A 12,403-nucleotide genomic window follows, 5' to 3' on the forward strand; every position below is an offset into this window, starting at 1 on the left:
TAGGGTTTCCCCGAGTGGGCTGCCCCGGCTTATAAAGCCCTGGCGGGCCGGAGTCCTAGTCGGACACGGCCCGTAGGTCGGTTCGTTTTTTTTTCGCTCGGAAGAAAAATAATAATAAACACTAAACGGACTCCAAAAATACCGAAATAAATTTTCACGGGCTTCTAAAATCAAGCCGCACAAGGTGAACATTTATTTGGGACATAAATGCAATTTCGAAAAACGCACATTTTTCCTAAATTCAAATAAAACACCGAAAAACTCCGAAATAAAATATTGTTTGATTTTATTATTAAATCCTCAATATTTCTCTATTTTGGGAAAGTCATTTTATTCCCTCTCTCATATTTTTATAATAGAAATAATTGATGATAAAATAAATAAAATCAAATGATCATATTCTCAAAATTTGAGGAAACTCAATTATGAAAATAACGAAATCCCCAACTCTCTCCTTGGGTCCTTGAGTTGCGTAGAATTTCTAGGATCAACCAAAATGCAAAAATAAAATATGATATGCATAGATGATCTAATGTATAACATTCCAAATTGGAAATTTGGGATGTTACAAACCTACCCCCCTTAAGATGAATCTCGCCCTCGAGATTCGGGTTGGCTAGAAAATAGGTGAGGGTGGTCCTTGAGCAAATCTTCCTCTCGTTCCCAGGTGGCTTCATCCTCCATGTGGTGGCTCCACTGAACTTCGCAAAACTTGATAACCTTGCTGCGGGTAACTCGGCTGGCAAACTCGAGGATCTTAATTGGTTTCTCCTCGTAGGTCAAATCGTTATCCAACTGAATAGTTTCCAAAGGCACTGTATCTCTCAACGGTATGTCAGCCATCTCCGCGTGACATTTCTTCAACTGGGAAACGTGGAACACATCATGAACTCCTGACAATCCTTCAGGCAATTCCAACTTGTAGGCCACTTCTCCCATACGCTCCAAAACTCGATATGGTCCTACAAATCGTGGCGCTAACTTCCCTTTAACTCCAAAACGCTTTGTTCCCCGAAGTGGAGATACTCGAAGATAAGCTCTATCTCCGACTTCGTAAACTGTCTCCTTCCGTTTAGAATCTGCATAACTCTTCTGTCTGGACTGAGCTACCTTGAGCCTATCGCGAATCAACTTCACCTTCTATTCAGACTCCTTGATCAAGTCAGGTCCAAACAACTGGCGGTCTCCAACTTCGTCCCACGACAACGGTGTCCTGCACCTCCTTCCGTACAAGGCTTCGAAAGGGGCCATCTTTAAACTGGTTTGGTAACTGTTGTTGTAAGAGAACTCTGCATATGGCAAATTGTCGTCCCAACTAGATCCGTAATCTAGCGCACAAGCTCTCAGCATATCCTCCAAAATCTGATTGACTCTCTCGGTCTGTCCATCTGTCTGTGGATGAAAAGTTGTACTGAATTCTAGCCTGGTTCCCAAAGTTTCATGCAATTGCTTCCAGAACTTTGAGCTAAACTGGGTTCCTCTATCTGATACGATACTCCTTGGAACTCCATGCAGACATACGATCCTGGTCATGTATATCTTTGCCAACTTAGCACTGGTGTAAGTGGTCTTTACTGGGATGAAATGAGCTACTTTCGTCAATCGATCAACTACAACCCAAATCAAGTCATAGCCTGAACGAGTCCTGGGCAATCCCGTGATAAAATCCATGCCTAGCTTATCCCACTTCCATTCGGGTATCGGCAATGGTTGTAACAATCCTACTGGCTTCTGATGCTCTGCCTTTACTCTCTGACATACATCACAAACTGCTACATACTCCGCAATATCCTTCTTCATTCCGGTCCACCAGAAAATATCCTTCAAATCCAAATACATCTTGGTATTTCCTGGGTGAATCGAATATGGTGAATTGTGTGCCTCTTGCAGAATCAACTTCCTAATCTCCGGGTCATTGGGCACATAAACACGGTCATCAAACCATAGGGTGCCGTGTTCATCCTCACAAAATCCTTTCGCTTTTCCTTTGCTAAGTTTCTCCTTTATAGCGGCAATCTCTTTGTCGGTCTTCTGAGCTTCCCTGATTCTATCCATCAAAGTTGACTGAATCTCCAATGCTGCTACATAGCCTTTCGGAACTATTTCCACACATAGTTCACGAAGATTATCTGCTAACTCCTTGGGTATTTCTCCCGTCATTAACGTATTGACATGGCTCTTACGGCTTAATGCGTCAGCTACTACATTAGCCTTTCCGGGGTGGTAATGCAATTTCATATCATAATCCTTGATAAGCTCCAACCATCTCCTTTGTTTGAGATTCAATTCCTTCTGGGTGAAAATGTACTTCAAACTCTTATGATCCGTGTACACCTCCCAATGATTTCCAATGAGGAAATGCCTCCATGTTTTCAAAGCATGCACTACGGCTGCTAACTCCAAATCGTGCGTGGCATAATTCAACTCATGAGGCTTCAGTTGTCTTGAGGCATATGAAACAACTCTCCCTTCCCGCATAAGCACTGCTCCAAGTCCTCGACGTGAAGCGTCACAATACACCTCATAATCTTTGGTCTGGTCTGGCAAAATCAACACTGGTGCAAATGTTTCTTCAACTCCTAGAAACTAGCCTCACATTCCTCTGTCCATATGAACTTGGTATCTTTCTTCAACAACTCAGTCATAGGCTTAGCAATCTTTGAGAAATTCTTTATAAATCTCCGGTAGTATCCTGGGAGTCCAAGAAAACTCCGGATCTCTCCAACTGTTGTTGGGGCTTCCCACTTGGTCACGGTATCAACTTTAGTGGGATCAACTGCTATACCTTATCCAGATATAACGTGTCCGAGGAATCCTACTTCCTTCAACCAAAACTCACATTTGCTGAACTTGGCATATAATTGATGTTCTCTGAGCTTTCCAAGTACCAAACGCAAATGTTCCTCGTGTTCCTCTTCATTCTTCGAATAAACCAGGATATCATCAATGAACACTACGACGAACTTATCCAAGAACTCCATAAACACTTTGTTCATCATGTTCATAAAATAGGCAGGTGCGTTAGTCAGACCAAATGACATAACGGTATACTCATACAACCCATACCTGGTGGTAAAACCTGTCTTAGGAATATCTTGTTCTCGAATCTTCAACTGGTGGTATCCTGATCGCAGATCGATCTTGGAAAATACCTTAGCTCCTTGCAATCGATCAAACAGATCGTTGATCATTGGTAGTGGGTACTTGTTCTTGATCGTTACTTCATTCAATCCTCGATAATCAACAACCATCCTTAACGATCCATCCTTCTTCTCCACTAGTAGTACTGGCGATCCCCAAGGCGAAGAACTTGGGCGAATATATCCTTTATCCAGTAACTCCTTAATCTGGTTCTTAATTTTCACCAAATCCTTTACAGGCATCCTATATGGTCTCTTTGATATTGGCCCTATGCCTGGCAATAGCTCAATAAAAAACTCAATATCTCTATCTGGTGGCATGCCTGGCAACTCCTCTAGAAATACTTCAGGGAAATCCCTTACCACTGGTACTTCCTCCTGCACAACTCCTGTTAGGCAATTTACTTGAGTCCTCCTTGACACATGTCGGGATACATACTTGATCCTTCTCCCTTTTGGGGTGGTAAGCAAAATTAACTTACTAGCACATTCAATATTCCCTTCATACTTTGATAACCAATCCATGCCTAATATCACGTCCAATCCTTGAGATTCCAATACTATTAGGTCTGAGGGAAAAACATAGTTACCAATCCTTAATGGTAACCGATCACACCATAGACTAGACACATGCTCTGCTCCAGGCGAGGTTACTAACATGGGTGACCTAAGGGCTTGGGTTGATAGGTTATACTTATACACAAATCCCCTTGAGATGTATGAATGCGATGCACCAGTATCAAAAAGAACGAGTGCAGTAAATGACTTAACCAAAATCTTACCTATTACTGCATCGGGCTGAGCTTCATCCTCCTCCATGCTAACGTGGTTCACCTGCCCCCTGTTGAAAGGGTTCGGCTTCTTCCCAGAACTACCATTGCCATTTTGGCCTTCAGGACATTCATTGGCATAATGTCCGGTCTTCTGACACTTAAAGCAAATGACTTGGCTCAGGTCCTTCTTGGCTGGGGTTGATGGGTTGGTGCGATTCTGGCCGTTGCTACCACCATTGCCATTTCCATTCTTGGTGCCATTGTGATTGTGCGAGCTACCTCCTCCATGGGTATGCTGAAAATGTCCTCACGGTCTAGGGGTAAAACATGGCTTCTGCTGAGCTCCTGAATTGTACTTTCCTTATCCATACTTCCTCTTGCGATTCTCAATTTGCTGTTGCTTCCCTTCAATCATAAGAGCACGATCTACCAACTCCTGGTAGTTGTTGAAGGTGGCTACCATCAACTGCATGCTCAACTCATCATTCAGTCCTTCCAGAAACTTCTCCTGCTTAGCTGCATCCGTAGCAACGTCATCTGGTGCATAACGTGCTAACTTACTAAATTCCTCCACATACTGGCCAACTGTCCGTCCTCCTTGGCGCAAGTTGCGAAACTCACGCTTCTTCATGGCCATAGCTCCTGCTGAAACATGTGCAGTACAAAAAGCCTGCTGAAACTGGTCCCATGTGACAGTGTCGACTGGGAAAGTGGTGGTCAAATTCTCCCATCATGATGTTGCGGGTCCTTCTAGCTGATGTGCGGCAAACTTCACCTTCTCCGCATCTGTGCATCCTGCTGGGGTAAACTCCCTAGCTGTCTTGCGGAGCCAATCATCTGCTACTATCGGCTCGGTGCTACTGGAAAACACTGGCGGACTCAGCCTAAGAAAACGGGCTAAGTGGTCAACAGGTGGTGGTGGTGGTGGTGGGTTGTTGTTGTTGTTCCCCTGATTCTGATTCTGGACTAGCAACTGCATCAATGTGTTCTGCTGCTGGATCAACTGAGTGAGCTTCGGTGGAAAGGCAAATCCGGGGTCACGTCTCGGAGGCATCTAAGGGTTTAGAAAAGATGAGATGTAAGAATAGAGGGGGTCTAAAGAGAAAACACTACCCATATGCACATGAGGCAAAAGCAAACAATTCACTTCATTCAATCAAACAAGGGCATACAATCGATCTATCTATCGCAAAAGTGGTCGGACTACTATATTTACATGGTGGACTACTACTACTGATGAGGTGGTCTACTAGAAATATTCTTCGGTTGCAGACTCCATGATATCTGCTCCAGCTTCATCAACATAGTCATCATCGCTACTATCTGGATTCGAGTCGGTGTCGTCGATGATGATGTAGTCTTCCGGGCTAATCTCTTTGGGTTCTTCGTCTTCATCTACTAGCGTAGGGCCTCCCATAAATATTCCAATCTTCTTGATCAGGTTCTCATTCTTCTCCGCCAATACTTCAATTTCTTCTTCATAATCTTCACGTGTAGCCTTGAGTTCTTCCTCCAGTTCCTTGATTCTAGTCATAGCCTTCTTCAGATCTATCATGTCGGTGCACATCTGGTTCTCCTGTCGTCGAATGTGCTGGTTTAACTCCTGGATAAAAGCTGCGATTGATCTATCCTTCCTGGTGCTGATCATCTCCCGGTGTTCATCTCGGCGCCCACAAATCTGGTAGATAGTATCCTTGAGATCCTTGTGGTAGACTTCTCCAATGCGTCCCATGGCGATGTGAGCTGCCATGCTCTTTCCTAGACTCCAAGTTGGTGCATCAAAAGAAAAGTCTATGGGCTCAGTGACTGGCATGAACATCCTTCCTGGAACTTGAACTTGAATCATCCAGCGCTCTTCTTCAGGTAAAGTGGCGTTGTAGGTTCCGGTGAAGCTTGGTACTCCTATGTTCAGGTATCTAGTGACTTCCTTCAAGTGACGTCCAAAGGGTGTATCTTCACCCGGTTGTGTGAACTTGTTCCTTGCATCCGCCATCCTAAATGAGTAGAAAAGATGAGAAGTCAGAAGAGAAGAGAATGGATAGTGATCTAGGTCTTTTAGCTTAATGGTCGTGTCCTACAGTCAGCGTGTGCTCTGATACCATCTCTGTAGCGACCAGACCGCAAACCGTCTGATCTCTGTGCTCCGGTGTCATCCCTGGATCAGTAATGCTGACACCACACAGTACTCGGAGGATTTGTAGCAGAGTAGCAATCACACACTTATTACATCGAGTGTCTCAGAAGAGAACTTATTATAATAAATATGGCTTAAGGCCATCTAATAATGATAACAGCGGAAGGCTTGGAAGATAAGTGAGTCCATCAACTCCAACGGCATCACTGAGTATAGAACCACGACCTAAAACTCCTTAATCGCCGTCTGAAAAGTCTGCAACATTAATGTTGCAGCTCGAAACGGGTCAGCACATGGAATATGCTAGCAAGGTAACACATATAGAGTAATGGAATGAAACAGCTATACTATATGCATATTTGGCTGGTGGAAAGCTCTATGGTTACAGTTTTGCGTAAAGCCAATTTTTCCCTACTTCAAAGAAATAAAATTTATTTAACTATCATGGTAGTTGTTAAACATTGAGAATGGTTGATAGCATTCTCAATCCCAATTAAGCATCATCATTAAACATAACCCAACAAAATTTATTTAGAGTAACATGTTGAGATTCACATGATAATCCAAGTACTAGATACTCAAGATGTCCATAACCGGGGACACGGCAAACCATGATTAGTTTATTAAACTCTGTAGAGGTTTGCGCACTTTTTCCCACAAGACTCGATCGCCTCCATTTGGTATCTCGCACTACATGGTGTTTGAGAAGACGGATGACCGAGACATAGTCTTTCAGAAGCGCTAGCACCTTACGATTGGGTAGACCGTACCACCTACATCCCCTACATCTGATAGTCTACCACTTTAAGAGTTCGCACGACTTAGTCAACTATGCTAGAGCCCATAATAGCTTGTGGCTGCACACGGAAGTTTCTAGTATGAATAGTCTCATGATCCCTTTGAGCCTGGGTGGCGGTCCAAAAGAAAACAGGCAAGTCCTGGAATATCCAGGTGCCTCAATCCACCCAGATGTGTGTTTAAGTTGCCACCTTAGATAAACCATTAATTAACAAAACTCACATCTGTCATGGATATCACTCACCCAATCCACGTCTACTAGCATAGCATGTCATAATAAGCAAACGTAGAAGTAACTCCCAAAGGTTTGAAAATAAACAGGTAATAGGTACTACCTCAACTACTTCCCATCCCACAATTTGATTAAATCCTAATCATGCAATGTGTGAGGATTGATCTAATGCAATAAAACTGGGTAGTAGAAAAGGTATGATCAAAGTGTTACTTGCCTTGCTGATGATCCGGGAAACCTAATGATTCGAAGTAACAGGCGGCGCACTCCGGGTATTCTATCGCAGACAAACAAACAAGCATACAATAAGTACTCCTCTAATGCACAGGTAAAACTCAAATAAGAGATCTAACCAGAAGGTTCAACTTAAGAACTCCGGTTGGCAAAAGAATCAAATCGAACGAAGCAACGAAAGTCAAACGGCGAAAGAAAACAATTTCGTTCTAGTAATCTGGATCTAGGGCAAATTTTACAGTAGCAAAAACTGGTTTAAGTTGGTTAAACGGATAGAGGGTTTCGAGACGAAACTCTATGCGCTTGAATCGCCTGATTCCGATAAACGAGCAAAAAGTTATACTAGATCGAAAATCGGATCAGGAATCGCGATCAGAAAAATCGCGGATTTAATTCGAGAAAAAGAAAACGATGAACGCTCGCTAAATTAAATAAATCGGAAAAACCAATCTATTTAAAAAAACTGAAACTAGGAAAAAAAATAAACCGACGAAAAACCGACTAAAACTGATCTATTTTTTAAAAAATCGACGGCACGGAAGTCGAGGCGCGGCGAACCTCGGGCGGGGCAGCGGCTCCGGCGAGGCGGCGGCATGGCGGCGCGGCGAGGCGGCGCGTCGGCGGCGGACGGCGGCGGGTGGCGGCGCGGCGCGGGGTCGGGCGGCTGGGGGCGGGGTCGGCGGCTGGGCTAGGGTTTCCCCCGGGTGGGCTGCCCCAGCTTATAAAGCCCTGGCGGGCCGGAGTCCTAGTCGGACACGGCCCGTAGGTCGGTTCGTTTTTTTATTTCGCTCGGAAGAAAATTAAAAATAAATACTAAACGGACTCCAAAAATTCCGAAATAAATTTTCACGGGCTTCTAAAATCAGGCCACACAAGGTGAACATTTATTTGGGACTTAAGTGCAATTTTGAAAAACGCACATTTTTCCTAAATTCAAATAAAACACCGAAAAACTCCGAAATAAAATCTTATTTGATTTTATTATTAAATCCTCAATATTTCTCTATTTTGGGAAAGTCATTTTATTCCCTCTCTCATATTTTTATAATACAAATAATTGATGATAAAATAAATAAAATCAAATGATCATATTCTCAAAATTTGAGGAAACTCAATTATGAAAATAATGAAATCCCCAACTCTCTCCGTGGGTCCTTGAGTTGCGTAGAATTTCTAGGATCAACCAAAATGCAAAAATAAAATATGATATGCATAGATGATCTAATGTATAACATTCCAAATTGGACATTTGGGATGTTACAAACCTACCCCCCTTAAGATGAATCTCGCCCTCGAGATTCGGGTTGGCTAGAAAATAGGTGAGGGTGGTCCTTGAGCAAATCTTCCTCTCGTTCCCAGGTGGCTTCATCCTCCATGTAGTGGCTCCACTGAACTTCGCAAAACTTGATAACCTTGCTGCGGGTAACTCGGCTGGCAAACTCGAGGATCTTAATTGGTTTCTCCTTGTAGGTCAAATCGTTATCCAACTGAATAGTTTCCAAAGGCACTGTATCTCTCAACGGTATGTCAACCATCTCCGCGTGACATTTCTTCAACTGGGAAACGTGGAACACATCATGAACTCCTGACAATCCTTCAGGCAATTCCAACTTGTAGGCCACTTCTCCCATACGCTCCAAAACTCGATATGGTCCTACAAATTGTGGCGCTAACTTCCCTTTAACTCCAAAACGCTTTGTTCACCGAAGTGGAGATACTCGAAGATAAGCTCTATCTCCGACTTCGTAAACTGTCTCCTTCCGTTTAGAATCTGCATAACTCTTCTGTCTGGACTGAGCTACCTTGAGCCTATCACGAATCAACTTCACCTTCTGTTCAGACTCCTTGATCAAGTCAGGTCCAAACAACTGGCGGTCTCCAACTTTATCCCACGACAACGGTGTCCTGCACCTCCTTCCGTACAAGGCTTCGAAAGGGGCCATCTTTAAACTGGTTTGGTAACTGTTGTTGTAAGAGAACTCTTCATATGGCAAATTGTCGTCCCAACTAGATCCGTAATCTTGCGCACAAGCTCTCAACATATCCTCCAAAATCTGATTGACTCTCTCGGTCTGTCCATCTGTCTGTGGATGAAAAGCTGTACTGAATTCTAGCCTGGTTCCCAAAGTTTCGTGCAATTGCTTCCAGAACTTTGAGGTAAACTAGGTTCCTCTATCTGATACGATACTCCTTGGAACTCCATGTAGACATACGATCCTGGTCATGTATATCTTTGCCAACTTAGCACTGGTGTAAGTGGTCTTTACTGGGATGAAATGAGCTACTTTCGTCAATCGATCAACTACAACCCAAATTGAGTCATAGCCTGAACGAGTCCTGGGCAATCCCGTGATAAAATCCATGCCTTGCTTATCCCACTTCCATTCGGGTATCGGCAATGGTTGTAACAATCCTGCTGGCTTCTGATGCTCTGCCTTTACTCTCTGACATACATCACAAACTGCTACATACTCCGCAATATCCTTCTTCATTCCGGTCCACCAGAAAATATCCTTCAAATCCAAATACATCTTGGTATTTCCTGGGTGAATCGAATATGGTGAATCGTGTGCCTCTTGCAGAATCAACTTCCTAATCTCCGGGTCATTGGGCACATAAAAACGGTCTTCAAACCATAGGGTGTCGTGTTCATCCTCACGAAATCCTTTAGCTTTTCCTTTGCTAAGTTTCTCCTTTATAGCGGCAATCCCTTTGTCGGTCTTCTGAGCTTCCCTGATTCTATCCATCAAAGTTGACTGAATCTCCAATGCTGCTACATAGCCTTTCGGAACTATTTCCACACATAGTTCACGAAGATTATCTGCTAACTCCTTGGGTATTTCTCCCGTCATTAACGTATTGACATGGCTCTTACGGCTTAATGCGTCAGCTACTACATTAGCCTTTCCGGGGTGGTAATGCAATTTCATATCATAATCCTTGATAAGCTCCAACCATCTCCTTTGTCTGAGATTCAACTCCTTCTGGGTGAAAATGTACTTCAAACTCTTATGATCTGTGTACACCTCACAATGATTTACAATGAGGAAATGCCTCCATGTTTTCAAAGCATGCACTACGGCTGCTAACTCCAAATCGTGCGTGGCATAATTCAATTCATGAGGCTTCAGTTGTCTTGGGGCATATGAAACAACTCTCCCTTCCTGCATAAGCACTGGTCCAAGTCCTCGACGTGAAGCGTCGGAATACACCTCATAATCTTTGGTCTGGTCTGGCAAAATCAACACTGGTGAGGTAACCAAACGTTTCTTCAACTCCTGGAAACTAGCCTCACATTCCTCTGTCCATATGAACTTGGTATCTTTCTTCAACAACTCAGTCATAGGCTTCGCAATCTTTGAGAAATTCTCAATAAATCTCCGGTAGTATCCTGCGAGTCCAAGAAAACTCCGGATCTCTCCAACTGTTGTTGGGGCTTCCCACTTGGTCACGGTATCAACTTTAGTGGGATCAACTGCTATACCTTCTCCAGATATAACGTGTCCGAAGAATCCTACTTCCTTCAACCACTCACATTTGCTGAACTTGGCATATAATTGATGTTCTCTGAGCTTTCCAAGTACCAAACGCAAATGCTCCTCGTGCTCCTCTTCATTCTTCGAATAAACCAGGATATCATCAATGAACACTACGACGAACTTATCCAAGAACTCCATAAACACTTTGTTCATCATGTTCATAAAATAGGCAGGTGCTTTAGTCAGACCAAATGACATAACGGTATACTCATACAGCCCATACCTGGTGGTAAAACCTGTCTTAGGAATATCATGTTCTTGATTCTTCAACTGGTGGTATCCTGATCGCAGATCGATCTTGGAAAATACCTTAGCTCCTTGCAATCGATCAAACAGATCGTTGATCATTGGTAGTGGGTACTTGTTCTTGATCGTTACTTCATTCAATCCTCGATAATCAACAACCATCCTTAACGATCCATCCTTCTTCTCCACTAGTAGTACTGGCGATTCCCAAGGCGAAGAACTTGGGCGAATATATCCTTTATCCAGTAACTCCTTAATCTGCTTCTTAATTTCCACCAAATCCTTTGCAGGCATCCTATATGGTCTCTTTGATATTGGCCCTATGCCTGGCAATAGCTCAATCAAAAAATCAATATCTCTATTCGGTGGCATGCCTGGCAACTCCTCTGGAAATACTTCAGGGAAATCCCTTACCACTGGTACTTCCTCCTGCACAACTCCTGTTAGGCAATTTACTTGAGTCCTCCTTGGCACATGTCGGGATACATACTTGATCCTTCTCCCTTCTGGGGTGGTAAGCAAAATTGACTTACTAGCACATTCAATATTCCCTTCATACTTTGATAACCAATCCATGCCTAATATCACGTCCAATCCTTGAGATTCCAATACTATTAGGTCTGAGGGAAAAACATAGTTACCAATCCTTAATGGTAACCGATCACACCATAGACTAGCCACATGCTCTGCTCCAGGCAAGGTTACTAACATGGGTGACCTAAGGGCTTGGGTTGATAGGTTATACTTATCCACAAATCCCCTTGAGATGTATGAATGCGATGCACCAGTATCAAAAAGAACGAGTGCAGTAAATGACTTAACCAAAAACTTACCTATTACTGCATCGGGCTGAGCTTCACCTCCTCCACGCTAACGTGGTTCACCTGCCCCCTGTTGAAAGGGTTCGGCTTCTTCCCAGAACTACCATTGCCATTTTGGCCTTCAGGACATTCATTGGCATAATATCCGGTCTTCTGACACTTAAAACAAGTGACTTGGCTCAGGTCCTTCTTGGCTGGGGTTGATGGGTTGGTGCGATTCTGGCCGTTGCTACCTCCATTGCCATTTCCATTCTTGGTGCCATTGTGATTGTCCGAGCTACCTCCTCCATGGTATGCTGAAAATGTCCTCCCAGTCTAGGGGTAAAACATGGCTTCTGCTGAGCTCCTGAATTGTACTTTCCTTATCCATACTTCCTCTTGCGATTCTCAATTTGCTGCTGCTTCCCTTCAATCATAAGAGCACGATCTACCAACTCCTGGTAGTTGTTGAAGGTGGCTACCATCAACTGCATGCTCAACTCATCA

Source organism: Triticum dicoccoides, chromosome 3A, assembly GCF_002162155.2.
Source record: "Triticum dicoccoides isolate Atlit2015 ecotype Zavitan chromosome 3A, WEW_v2.0, whole genome shotgun sequence".
NCBI classification, from domain to species: Eukaryota; Viridiplantae; Streptophyta; class Magnoliopsida; order Poales; family Poaceae; genus Triticum; species Triticum dicoccoides.